General features: G+C 46.4%; 1 pseudogene; it reads left to right on the top strand.

Moving 5' to 3' along the window:
* LOC140681475 (uncharacterized) overlaps nucleotides 1–13,609 on the top strand; it is a 198,655-nt pseudogene that overhangs the window by 139,580 nt on the left and 45,466 nt on the right.

Consider the following 13,609-nt stretch of genomic DNA (forward strand, 5'->3'; position numbering starts at 1 on the left):
GGCTCATTAACATTCAGAACACCGTAACAAGCCAAGCCGTGGGAATAATTTAAGTTTTCAAATCTCTTGTGGTTGATTACACTATATTTAAAGGACAGTGAGAAAAGATTTCTTCAGGTCCTGTTTAGTTTTTTTTTACTCCTAATAAATTGATGTGTGAAATCTCCAATTGACACTGAATCCAAGTGCCTCCTCATGCAGTTTGAATAGGTATGAAAATCAAGACCCTTTGTGGCTGACAATCCATCAGACTCTGTCCCTGCCCCCACCCCACCATTTCCCCCATCCAAGCCCTGGCACTCAGAGCAGCTGAGGAATGGAGTCACATCCAGGGGCATCCCCAGAACTGGAGACTTTGGCCCGGCCATTTACATCTTGTTGCAGCATTTTTGAGAGAAAGAGGACATGAATTGTGAAATCTGAGCTACTCCAGTCTAGGTCTCAGATTTGGGCCTGGTGGAGCCTTCAAGCCTCTGACGCAGTTAGAAATTCAGAGCTTGTGGCGCAGATAGAAAATAGTCTTAAGGTGTTGTGGGGACCACTGGATTGTCTGGGTGTGAATTAGTATAGGTTTTATGGTGCAAAGTGTAGGCCGTTTTAAGGAAAAGGTAAACAATGTTAGCCTACCAATTAGAGTGTCTTTGTTTTTTTAAACTATGTGGAAGCTTATATAAACTACCACCTTATCTTGAATAAAGGGAGAACGCTTGATTAACCACATTGGTTTGGACCTGCGTTTGTCTTGTCCAGCTTTCCGTGTTTCTGAGATTCCCTGGCTTTAAGTGGCGCCCGGACCAGGGACTCAGGAGGCTCCGAAAAGGCTGCCAAATTACTTTTAGAGTATTGGGGAGCCGAGTTTGAGTCGCGCAACGAAAATTCGGGTCCAAATCGCCTCATGGCGACGGGGCCGGGATCCCAAATTCACTTTTTGTGAACGGGGATCAGGTGGAACGGAGCAGAAGTCTCCAAACTCCGAATTGTGCCGTTTCCCAACGGGAGGAAAAAGACTCTTCGCATTGTTGTTTGTTTGCGAGAGTCCGTTGGAGCAGTGGGAAGACCTCGGCGTTCACAAGGGACCCGAACGGCGGGTGTTGACGTGGCCGGGGCCGGGAAGCTGGAGCGGGGTTGCCGCCTTGCCGAAGAAAAGCGAGAGCGAAGCAACCCGCAGAGGTTGGAGGTAAGCCGCGGAGAGAGAGAGAGGGTGAGAGTTCACCATGGATGGGGATCTGCAGGCTTCAGTGCGGCTTCTCTTTCATATTCTCTCAAAGAGAGCTGAAAAAGTTAAAGAAGCCGCTTTAGAGCAGTTGGTCCTGTGGGCAAGAAACAAAGGCAAGCTGCAAAAGCCTTCGCTGATTTTTAGTGAAACCGAATGGCAAGAGCTGGGGCAGCTGCTTTGGGACGCAGTGATAGAACGCGGAGGCGGGAGAGAAGCGGTGCTGGCCCCTCGCCCCCTGCAGCAGCGGCGGCGGCGGCGAGCAACCCAGCGCGGCATGTCAATTGTAGCAGGAACAAGCGATCACAAAACAAGATACAAAGGCAAGAAAAAGTTACAGAAAGCCCTTCCTCGTCCCTTGTGGAATGGGTTGGCAGAACTAAGGCAACGGGCTGTGGCGGAGAGCAGCAGGGTGCGGCGGTGAGCACCGGCCAGCCGCCCGGGCGGACCGCAGAAGCGGCAGCGCGAAGTGGCAGCGCGGGGCCAGGCAGAGCGGGGCCAGGCAGAGCGGGGCCGGCTGGCACCGAGCCTGAGGCGGCCCCGGGGCGGAGCGGACTTCAGCCGAGAGACAGAAGGCTCCTTGTTGCTGAGCAACAGCGCGAGGAGGGAGATGGGCGTTCCCGGGGGCTCGGCCGCGCTGGAGTCGGAGCAGGCGGGGCGCGGCCGCATCAGGGGCGTCTCCTCTCCCGTCCTCACAGTGACGCAGAAAGGACGGAGGGAGACGGCACCGCCCCCTCATCTCCCCGCAGCACCCAGCCATGGCGGCGGAGACGCTGCACAGCCTGGTTGCCACGGTAACGACAATGCCGAGAGCAGCAGTGCCACCGATGGCGAGATGGCAACACTACAGCAAAAATTTCAACAGAATTTTTTCAATTCCTCGCAGGAGACAGAAGACATAATGAAAAAGTATAGCAGTACCGAGTGTTTTCCAAGAAACCAAGAGGGATGGACATTATGCAAATCAAAGTTATTTCAAATACAATGTGGATGAAAATTACTGTAAAAAAAAAAGATAGAAATGTTAATAACGATTTAATTGCTTAAAATGTCTTTGAAAACAAAGATTTGAGAAAAGTCAGTCAGATGGAATGTTGGCATTGAGTTCACAATTTCTGTTTTTGAGTTTTTATAGATAATAAGATAAATGATAATTGTCCAGTTTTTATAGGTAATGATAAGTAGTGATTGTTACTAATGTTATATGAATGCTTTGACAAGATTGTTTTAAACTATTTTAAACATTTCTTGTTGATAAGCTGATCATATAATGTAAGTTGTCTGATTTTTGTGATAAGAATTATTATTAAGATGTTAAGATATTGAGGTGTTGTTTTAATATTTACAGTCAGTTTTCATATGTTTTATTGTCTTTCTAGGTGATTGATTGTAAGACGTGTTTTTTCAGGATCCTGTGTGTTTGATTTTTTAACTACTCATGTGTTTTCTTTATCCAATCTTCTATGCAGCTGCAGTTCATCTTCTTTTAAAAATTTATAGTCCAAGTTCTGGTTCAAAATTTCAGATTTCAAATTTTCAGATTTTTGAAGAAAAGGTTTGTTGTATTTAGAGAATTTTTGTCTTAAAAGAAATTTTAGACAGGTTCAATTATTTGATGTTTTGATAAATTTTTAATAATAAGGTTTTTTACTTATAACTGTTATTTTTAAGACTTTTGTTTTAAACATATCATCCAATTAGAGTTCGAGCTCTGGCCACGCTCTGGCTCTACGTGGATGGTGTGATTGATCCAGATGTTTTCTGTATCAAAAAGTATTCAAGTCATTTTGGCTTGACAATTTGACCATACAGGACAGCTGAGCCTCAAAGGGAGTTTGGAGAGACATGATCCGGACATGTTTTATCCAAATCTCTGTTGTTTTAAGGTTTTTCAGCTGCTGCAGACTCTGGGATGACAATTTGATAGTGTAGCACTTGGTAACTGTGATTTTATATGTAATATTGATTGTGTATTATTTGATTGATTTTTATTTGTTGTTAGTTTCTTTACTATGTGCATTGTTTTGTTCTTAATGTTTTTTCATATTTATAACAAAGATGTTGATATTTCCATTTCTTCATGCAAGTTTTAGGGAACAGAATTGAGAGAGGACCCTCCAGTCCCTGTGGGGGTGTTGGGTTTGTTTGTGTTTTAACAGGTGCAGAATCTAGATGGATTTCAGTGAAGAATGTGGAATTTATCAATTGCAAGAGGGCACTGATCTCTCCACAAGTGAATCAGAGGATGCACAGCAAAAGTGGATTGTGCAAAGATTTGTGTTTCACCCACAGAAGATCGTGGGCTTTGAGTTTTTTTTTTTATAAGTGTGTTTTTAATGATGTTATAGAAATTTTTTTTTGCTAAGTTTTAATAAGTTTTAGTAATGCCTGTGATTTTTCTGTTCATCTTGCCATTGTCTTTCAATGGCAAAAGAAAAAGAGGGAGGTCCCAACGTGGATCAACAGAAATTCTACTTGAGTGAGTGTTTTTACCCGTACAACCAAGACGTCTGGGCAGGACAGATGCTCTTGCTGCATTGATACGAAAAGGCAGAAGCAGAATTTTAAAAATAGATGAAAAAGATATCAACCCGCAGTGATAACAACGTGAACAACAACAGTTTACCTGGAACATCCCTGATGAATCCAGTTCTGATGAAAATTAATTTTGTAAAAGTACAGAGAAATAAGTTGAAATATCAGAAGTGTGAAGTTAGATTTATCAGAAGTTAGTTTATTAGAAGTTATAGTTTATGTTTAGAATTAAGTTTGTTTCTTTCATGTTAGACAGGGCATTCAAAAACCTGAGAAGCATGTGGTGGGCCTCAATGTTTTTATTAAGCAGTGTTTTGGTTGTTGAAGTATCTGGAATCCTTGACATTGACAAGAGAGAAAATATGTGGATCACTTGGGCCAAACAAACCAGGCAAGATTAATTCTGCCTGTTGTTAGCCACACCGTTTAACCCCTTTTTTATACTTGTTAAATTGGAGTCTCGTTGGGTCCCATGGCAGAGTTCAAACTTGGACCCGAGCTCAAATAAATTTAAATAGCACTCTGGGAGCGCAAGCTGTTGCATTTGTGCAAAACCTTAAATTTACTGATGACAGTCTTCAAGAATTTGGTCTTTTGGGTTTTGTCCCAGGAAATTACTGTTTGATATTTGGATCTTATGCTACCAAACCAACTCAAGAAAATGGAAAATTGACAGATGACGACACTTGGTTGTCTCCCAGATCACCATTGTATTACAACTATTCAGAATATTGTAACAATTCGACTCAATCTGTGACACCGCCAAGAGGTGGTGCAGGAAAACTGCCCCCAGGAACCTTCCTCATTTGTGGGGACCGAGCCTGGTCAGCAGTCCCTCAAAATGCTAGGGGAGGCCCATGTTATATCGGTAGGTTGACGCTTTTTGCTCCCACCATACATCAGGTTCTCGAATTGCCTCAGAAGACTCAACGAGCCAAACGCAGTGTTCTCCAAATGGACCCTAATTGTAAAGATATAGTGTCATTGTGGGGGCGTGCCTCTGTAGTAGTGGCCTCACTCTTTGACCCAGGGGTCGCCTCATCAAAAGCACTCACACAATTGAGAACTCTAGCCTGCTGGACAGGAAAATAAATTAATATCACATCTAAATTGATAAGTGAGCTTGCTGCAGATGTAGACGATACCCGTCATGCAGTTCTACAAAACAGAGCTGCAATTGATTTCCTTCTTTTAGCACAAGGACATGGGTGCGAAGAATTTGAGGGCATGTGCTGCATGAATTTGTCTGACCATTCTCAATTGATTTATAAACAGTTAACGCAATTGAAAGAACACATGAAAAAATTTACCGTAGTGGACACTCCATTTGATAACTGGCTCAATTCTTTAGGTTTTTTGGCTGAGTCAAAGATTTAATTCGTTTTGGTATTGTACTTTTTTTTTATCTTTATAGTTATTTTAATTGTTATACCGTGTTTTTTACAGTGTGTGCAAAAATTAGTTCATTGCGCCTTCACTCCAGCCTGAGTAGCTCAAAAAGAAAAAGAGGGAATTGTTGCAGCATTTTTGAGAGAAAGAGGACATGAATTATGAAATTTGAGCTACTCCAGTCTAGGCCTCAGATTTGGGCCTTGAGGCCTTCAAGCCTCTGACGCAGTTAGAAATTCAGAGCTTGTGGCGCAGATAGAAAATGTCTTAAGGTGTGAGGGGGACTACTAGGTTGCTTGGGTGTGAATTAGTATAGGTTTTATAATGTAAGGTGTAGGCCGTTTTAAGGAAAAGGTAAACAATGTTAGCCTACCAATTAGAGTGTTTTTGTTTTTGTAAACTATGTGGAAGCTTATATAAACTACCACCTTATCTTGAATAGAGGGAGAATGCTTGATGAACCACATTGGTTTGAACCTGCGTTTGTCTTGTCCAGCTTTCCGTTTTTCTGAGATACCCTGGCTTTAGGCACTGTCTGTTCCTGGGCACACAGCTGATGTCTGCCCTGAAAGGGGCACAGGTGTTAATACGTGTACATTTCATATTATGCAGGGACATTTTTATTATCTGGGTCACTTACACTACTTTTAAGAAAGACCAATGTTTTCCCTCTAGGAACAGGAATTTCTTGGAAGTGTATTGATGGGAGAAGAAGAAATATTGATCTTTCCATCCTCTTGAGTCACCAATATTCTGTTTATTGCATCATCTCCCTCTTCCTTCAGGTGTTTCCAGCTCTCCTGTTTAAATGGCCATGTCTAAGGAAATCTGTTCACTAGACCAGCTCAATCTATGTCCTTCCTGTTGCTCCCAGATTTCCTTCTCTAGGTGCTCTCTCATTATTCAAGGTCCTCTCAACTGACTGGCTTCATGCTTTGAGCTTCACAGAGTCGTGCAGTCTTTCTGAAATTCAAATAAATATCACATTATTCAACACCTTACTTACATTTATATCTATCACAGAATTACCTTTTATGTCTTTGTCTAAAACTGCTCCTGTGCAGAAATTCCTTGGGGATAGGGGGACATGTCAGATGCTGCTGGGACAGCACAGAGAGTTGAGGGAAGAGCTGTGATTGTTTTTAAACTGTTCAAATGTTCAACTTGTGTTTGTTGGCAAGAAACCTCTCTGTGCCTCTGAGTGTCACCAGTCCCTGAGCCCAAAGGACACAAACCTGATGAGTTGTGGTTCCCACTGCAGGGGCACTTGGACCTTGGCTCTGCACAGGAGAGCTCTTCATCCACTTTCCCTCTTTTCCTCCCTCTGGGCATGGAGGGAGCTCCTGACTTCAGCCTGTGACTCGGGTGTGCAAAGAGCAAATCTGGGCAGAATCGGGGCAGGGAGGGTTTGGGGGGACCTTGGGATCTGTGCTGGGCACAGAAGGTGTTTCCATTGCTCTGAGACTGTCTGCTGTGCAAAGTGGATTTAATATCCAGCAGAGGAATGGCTTTTGCATTTGATGGAGCTGTGCCTTCCCTTGGCTTTGTTGGCTGGCAATAAATGAACTTCCCTCTGCGTCTGGGGCAGCTCCTTCTCCAAGGAAAGCAGGTGGGAGTTGGAGCCAAGGAGCTGAAACCTGCAGGTGCAGCCTGGGCTGGAGGGAGCTCAGATTTGCACAAGGCTGCTCTGAGTGCCAGGGCTTGGATGGGGGAAATGGTGGGGTGGGGGCAGGGACAGAGTCCAATGGATTGTCAGCCACAAAGGGTCTTGATTTTCATATCTATTCAAACTGCACGAGGAAGCACTTGGATTCAGTGTCAACTGGAGATTTCACACATCAATTTATTAGGAGTAAAAAAAACTAAACAGGACCTGAAGAAATCATTTCGCACTGTCCTTTTAAATATAGTGTAATCAACCACAAGAGATTTGAAAACTTAAATGATTCCCAGGGCTTGGCTTGTTAAGGTATTCTGAATGTTAATGAGCCCTGGGGCACTGAATTCCTGCACTGAAGAGCTGAAGGCAGAAGAAGCCTTTGGAGCAGTAAAATTCAGCAGCAGCCTCCAAGTTGCTGAGGATGTCAGCAGCCCCCACTGAGGCCATCCCTGCCCAGAGACCCTGGGGGAATGGGCAGACAAGGAGAGCGTCCCTGGGGCTGGGGCAGCAGAACTCAGAGGCACCAGCGGCTCCAGCTGGGAAATGGAGTGTGGGATGGGGCTGTGAAAGCCCTGCCTGGGCTGTGCCAAGCAGGACACACAAGCCCTGACCCCCATCCCCTAAAAAACTCTCTCAATGGGACATTTAAAAGGAATTACAATTGGTTCTGTCCTCTGAGTTGGATGCACTGAGGAAATACCAACAAGAGATTCTCAGGAGCTCAAAACAATAAAACATCCTTTCTGGCAACATAGAAGATAAGAGAAACTTTGGGAAAAGGTTTAATAGGTCATTAAATCAACAAAAAACATTTCTCAAAGCATTAATCCTCGGATGTACGGAATTTTGGAGGTGGAATCCCGGTTTTGGCCATGACAGGATGAATGATTTTTTCCTATAGGAAAGAGAAGTGCAAGTCCAAGTGTCCTGGAAGAAGATGAGAGGTGGCCACCCTTAGGCCAAGCCAGCCAGACCTGTCTCTCCTGACACCTTTCGTCTAGGGGCTATCCTTGGACACAAGGCATTTTGGAGGTGGAATCTCAATTTTGGCTGTGGGTTCCTGGATAGGAAGAATTATTTACATTAGGAAGAAAAGAACAGAGCCCCGGTGTTTCAGAGGCACATGAATGCCAGCCCTCAGGAAGCCAAGGCCAGCCAGACTTGTCAGTCCTGGCAGCTTCTGTCTGGGAGCTATCCTTGGATATAGGGAATTCTGGAGGCAGATCCTCAGTTTTGGCCATGGGTGCCTGGTCGAGATGGATGTTTTTTTTCTCATAAGAAAGAAAAGCACACGATCCCAGTGTTTCAAAGGCAGATAAGAGGTGACCCTTGGGTGGTCAAGGCAGCCAGACCTGTCTCTCCTGGCAGATTTCATCTAGGAACAATCCTTTTACATAAGGAAATTTGGAGAAGAAATCCCAGTTTTGGCCCTGGTTCCCTGGAGGAGAAGGACAGTTCTCTCCCATAGGAAGGAAAGCCCAGAGCCCCAGTGCTTCAGGGGCAGATGAGAAGTATGCCTCGACATGCCAAGGTCAGCCAGACCTGTCAGGTGGTCCCCAGGAGCCCAGCCAACCAGACCTGTTCCATGTTCCCTTGGTTCCATGGACCCCACAGTGTCACAGTGGTCTCCTTGGCTCCATCAGGCCCTGGAGTGTCACAATGTTCCCCTTGCTTCTGCAGTGTCACAATGGCCCCGTGCTTCCATGAGGCCTTGCAGTGTCACAATGGCTTCGTGGTTCCACAGAGCCCTGATGTGTCACAATGGCCCCTGGGCTCCGTGTGCCCTCACTGTGTCACAGCGGCTCCTCTGTGACACTGCGGCTGCACAAGGTCACCATGGACCCTTGGTTCCTTGGGGTCACCGAGTTCACAATGGTCTCCTTGATTCCATGAGGAAGCAGAGTGTCACACCGGCCCCTTGGTTCCATGAGGATCTGCAGGGTCACACAGGTTTGTGACATTTGTCCTTGCTGCCCCTCACATCCCCCTGCCCCACAAACAGCCCCGAGCCACCCGTGAGGGACAGGCCCTGCTGTGCCAGGCTGGGCTCAGGGCTTGGCCTTTCTGCTTCCCCCAGCCAGCCCAGGCCTTGCTCAGCATTGCAGTTCCCTGCTCTGAGCCTTGGGCTCCCTGCAATCCTGGCCTCAAGGATCTGCTCTCACCAGTCCCTGGGGAGCCTTTGGCAGTCCCTGCCCTCCCTGGGGCCCAGTGATGCTCCAAGGGACTTGGAGTTTTGCTCCTGACTCCTTGAGCAGCTTCTTCAGCCTTCTCTCAGTGCCTGAGGGTTCTGGACTCAGTCCCAAATCCATGGTGGGGATCATCAAAATACAGAAAGCCCTCATGGGTGCTTTGTCTTCATTAAATTGTTTTCAGCTCTCCAGGGGTTGTGCAGCTGATTGGAGTCAGTTTGGAGTTCTATTAAGGAGGAAGATTTCCAAGTGCACCTCATGACCTTTTTTTCTTCAATCAAATGTGTATTTTTTTATTTTCCAGTTCAGAGAAGAGCTGATAGAAGCATTCCCCAGGTGATCTTGACACTGAAGGTCTCCTTAGGAGGTCTGGGAATGTAGAAGAATGAGCCCCCTGAGGGCTGACCCTGTTTGGACAAGCTGCTCCTCACCCCCAGCCTCACCATGTCTGACATCACCCACCCAGCACTGACATCCCTGTGCCCTGCAGCAGAACCTTGTCCCTGAGCTCTGCAGCTCCATGTCCCAGCCCATTGCACCGCGTCCCACCTGCTCTCCTCAGGGCTCTGCCTGCACACAGGCCCAGGAGAAGTTTTCCTCTTGGGAAAGAAAGAATGGAAAAGCCTGAGCAGGTTTCCTAAACAACAAACCCCACTCAGGAGCCACCTGCTCAGTACAGGCTGCCTGGAATGGTGTCACCTTTCTACAAGGAACAGTGTGACCAGAAATGATCTCTGGAAGCAGAATTCTCTGAGTCTCCCAATTGAATTCTCTGTCCCACTCCTTTCCCTGGATCTCTGTTTCAGACGGAAGCTGCTGGTGCCATCCTCACCTTTAACCTCCCTCTGGAATGCAAACAGGTGTTCCCAGGTGTGTTAAGCAGGATTTGCTCAATGTTTCCATAAATCTTTTGTGTCCCCCATGGAAGGAAGAGGTCATTTTGGCACTGAGGGGGTGACATGGAAGCAAGGAGTCAATTGTGACCCTGGGGTCCCATGGAACCAAGGGGCCATGGTGACACAGCAGGGCCACGTGGATCCAGTGGTCCATTGTGACACTGTGGATCCAAGGAGACCATGGAGACACCCCCAGAACCTCATGGAACCAAGGAGTTCATGGTGACCCAGCGGGGCTGCATGGAGCCAATGGTCCATGGTGATACTGCCCATCCAAGGAGGCCATTTGGACACTGCAGAAACTCATGGAGCGAGGTGGCCATTGTGACACTGAAGAACTTCATGACACCAAATATCCATGGGGACACAGCAGGGCATCATGGAACCCAGGAACCGCTGTTGGCAGTGCGGAAACTCCTGGAACCAGGGGCTGTTGTGGCACTGCAGCACCAACACAGCTGCTGCACCTTGTCCCCTGCCCTGCACAGCTCCTTGGGAGGCACGGCAGGAGCAGCACCCTGGGAGCCTCGGGAATGCCCCTCTGGGATCCATGGCACACACTCCCAGGGGCTGGAATTCCAGTTCCCAGCCAGGAAAAGATGTCCCTGCCCTTGAAGGCAAAGTCCTTATGGAAGAGCCAAAAGCCAAGTGGAGAAAGATCCTACAGGGACATTTCACTGCCAGCCTTCATAACTTCACCCATGGTTGTCGTAGCTCATGGATTAGGAATTAAATCAGGACAGGGTCTTTGGTGGGAGCTGCCCTGGCTCAAGGGAGACACAGAGAGAGAGAAACAGAGCAGGCAAAAACAGGCAGGAGAGAAAGGAGGTGTTTTGGTTTGGAATGACAGGTGTCTGCTAAGGAAGGCAGGAGCCTCTCCTGAAATGGAAAAATGTAGACTCTTGCTTTCTGAATAGTTACAAATTTTAAATTAAGGGTGGCTCTCAGGTAAAAATATGGGAGCAGGAATAACAGCTTTTTATTAGAGAAGAAAATGAAAATATGAACAATTCAGTGAACAAAAACAACACTGAGAGAGCCAGAATACAACCTGACACTCTGTTGGACAGGGTGTTGGCCGCAGTCCAATTGGAATTGTGGCTGCAGTCCTCCTGCAGTGTCAGGTGTGGTTCTCTTGGAGAAGTGATCCTGTAGAAAAGGGTGTCTTCTTCTGAAGGGGAAGAGGCAGCTGTTCCTCTGAGAAATCCAGCCCAGAAAAAGCTTTGTTGGTGGGCCAGAATCTCAAGATTAGATGCAGGTAGGAATGCTTGGCTCCTCCCTCTGGGCAGAGCATCTCACAATGGGATGTTACAGTTCTTATCAGTCATGCAGTGACATTCAATAGCCCATTATCAGCAGATGTCTCCCCTGACTGAGGATTGATTGTGGAAGAGATAAGGAAAAACTGCCCACTTAACACAGGACAACTGCCATACAGATGGCAAATAGAACACATCTTGCTTTTCAGTCTGGGACAGGAGGTCACAAACAAAATCAGCTGAGAAGGCGGCACTCTGAAAAGCAAACCAGAACTGACAGCAAATGAATGGGACAGAAATCAATAATTCTGATAGTTTTATTTATTATCAAAATAAATCACACCCACCCAGCCCCACACAATTGTGATACCAAAACCTCAAATTTGGATCTTACTTCTCTCAATCGCCTTCCAACCCCATCTAACCCTGGAGGCGGAGGAACTGAGTAATTTTGGCATGGGACTGAGGTGGGAACCAGCCATTTTGAGGTGGGGTTGAGCAATTTTGAGGTGACAGAGCAACCCACCTTGGCTTTTGGAGTGCAAAGATATGGAGAATACTCCCGTATATCCCCGAAGAACCCACAAATCCCCCAGAATATGTTTCCAAACCGTAAATTCCACCTCAAATAACTCTTAGATGGAGGGACTTTTGACATCCCTGGTCAATACTCTTTTTAGTCATTTTTCAGGTGTTTTAAAGTAATAAAGACAAATCAGAAGAAAATTAGGGCCAAACCAAAACCAGAGACCCCTTGAGCATCATCCCCTGGGCACTGGACAAAACAAACTTGGCAGAAATCAAACTTAACCCTCCATAAAATGCCTTGAGGAAGATTTGCTCTTCCCACAACTCACTTGTGATGGAAACACATCAAATCCCAAACATGAATAAACTGAAAATAGAAGCAATTCTGTGGCAAATCCAAGTTTCATCAGTTCCTGCACAGCTTCAGCTCAGCTGCTGGCAGGTTCCGATAAAAGGAAAGTGGAAATTTGGCCCAATACAGATTAATAAAGGGAAGGGAAAGCTCTGTGTAGCTGTCACAAAGGTGACAGGGATTAAGAAAATAATGATTCTCATATTTGGCAAAGTCCCCAGACCTGTGAATTCGGGAGTTACTTGGGAATTTATCTACCTGAACTGGGCTTCTTTTCGGAATTTACTGGCCTTGAGTTCCTCACATTGGGGTGAATGATCCTTGTCAGTCTTGCTAGTATCATTTGTTCCCTTTTCTCCAGTTATTTTAAAAAATTTTTCAAGGAAAGACAAGAAAACACTTTCTTTACACTGGCCACCCACAACAGCCATTTTCCTCATAAGTTCTCCCAAAAGTCACTCAGAGGAAGCTGCATCCAAGTTTCCAAGAGTTCCTCCAGAAAGAGGCAGAACCTTCGCAAAGGAGGGACCCATGCTGTTGTCAAAGGCACTTGGGGTCAGACAGCAGTGCCCTGAACTCACTGTGCCGAAATAATGTCGCAATCTGGTCAAAAAAATTTTTAGAGAGATGCCTCTGCCCCAGTGAAGGTGCTAAGGAGACCAAATCCAAAGTGGATTTTATTGAACAGTAAATATGAGGTAGAGAGAGATGGAAAGAAAGAGAAAAGGGGGGAGAGCAAGGGAGTGACAGGGACAGAGATCTCCCCTGGGACAGGGCAAGTGTGACATTGTCCCCTGTGTGCGTGGCCTTCCCAGGGTGGGGGTTTTACACCTGAGCCAGTTTGGGTAAGGGGGGTGGTGTTCACCCCCCACCCTGAGCAGGGATGGCCTCACTGTTTCAGGTTAGTGTCAGATGTAACCAAAAGTGTTTTCAGTCACCATCTCCATAAACTGTTATCAACAGGTGGGGCAGTGTTCTTTATCTCTTCCATGGCTCAGCCCTGATAACGCCCTCCAGGGGTTATCTTCTGTTAATGGGCCATTGAGTGTCACTGCAGGGCTGATAAAATTACATCATCCCATTGTGGGATGCTCCGCCCAGGGGGAGGAACCAAGCATTCCTACCTGGATATAATCTCACCCTTGCAACACCACGACCACCTTGCCTACTGCATTCCCAGAGGACAAGAGCTCCATAACCACCACTGGACCTTCAGAGGAAGACCAGACCCTTCTACAGGATCACCGCTTTGACAGAATCACGTTCATCACTCCAGCCGGACTGCAGCCATCATTTCATCAGACTGCTACCACCACCCTGACCAACGGGGTGACAGGTTATATCCTGACTGTCAGATTAAGCCAGTGTTTCTGTATCATTGCCTTGATCTTAATTTTCTTAGTCAATTGTCATTCTGGCTTAGACTCTCTCCCTGGTTTGCCTTCCAACCAGTACAAAACTCAATGTGCTCTTCCCTTGTTTTCCTCCCAGATCAGAATTTCCCATCCCTAACCCTTTGCGAGATGGAGGAGGAGGCTGCGAGGAAAAGGAAGATGCCCTGGGACACTAAGGCAGGCGAGAAGGAAGT

Source organism: Taeniopygia guttata, chromosome 36, assembly GCF_048771995.1.
Source record: "Taeniopygia guttata chromosome 36, bTaeGut7.mat, whole genome shotgun sequence".
Lineage (NCBI taxonomy): Eukaryota > Metazoa > Chordata > Aves > Passeriformes > Estrildidae > Taeniopygia > Taeniopygia guttata.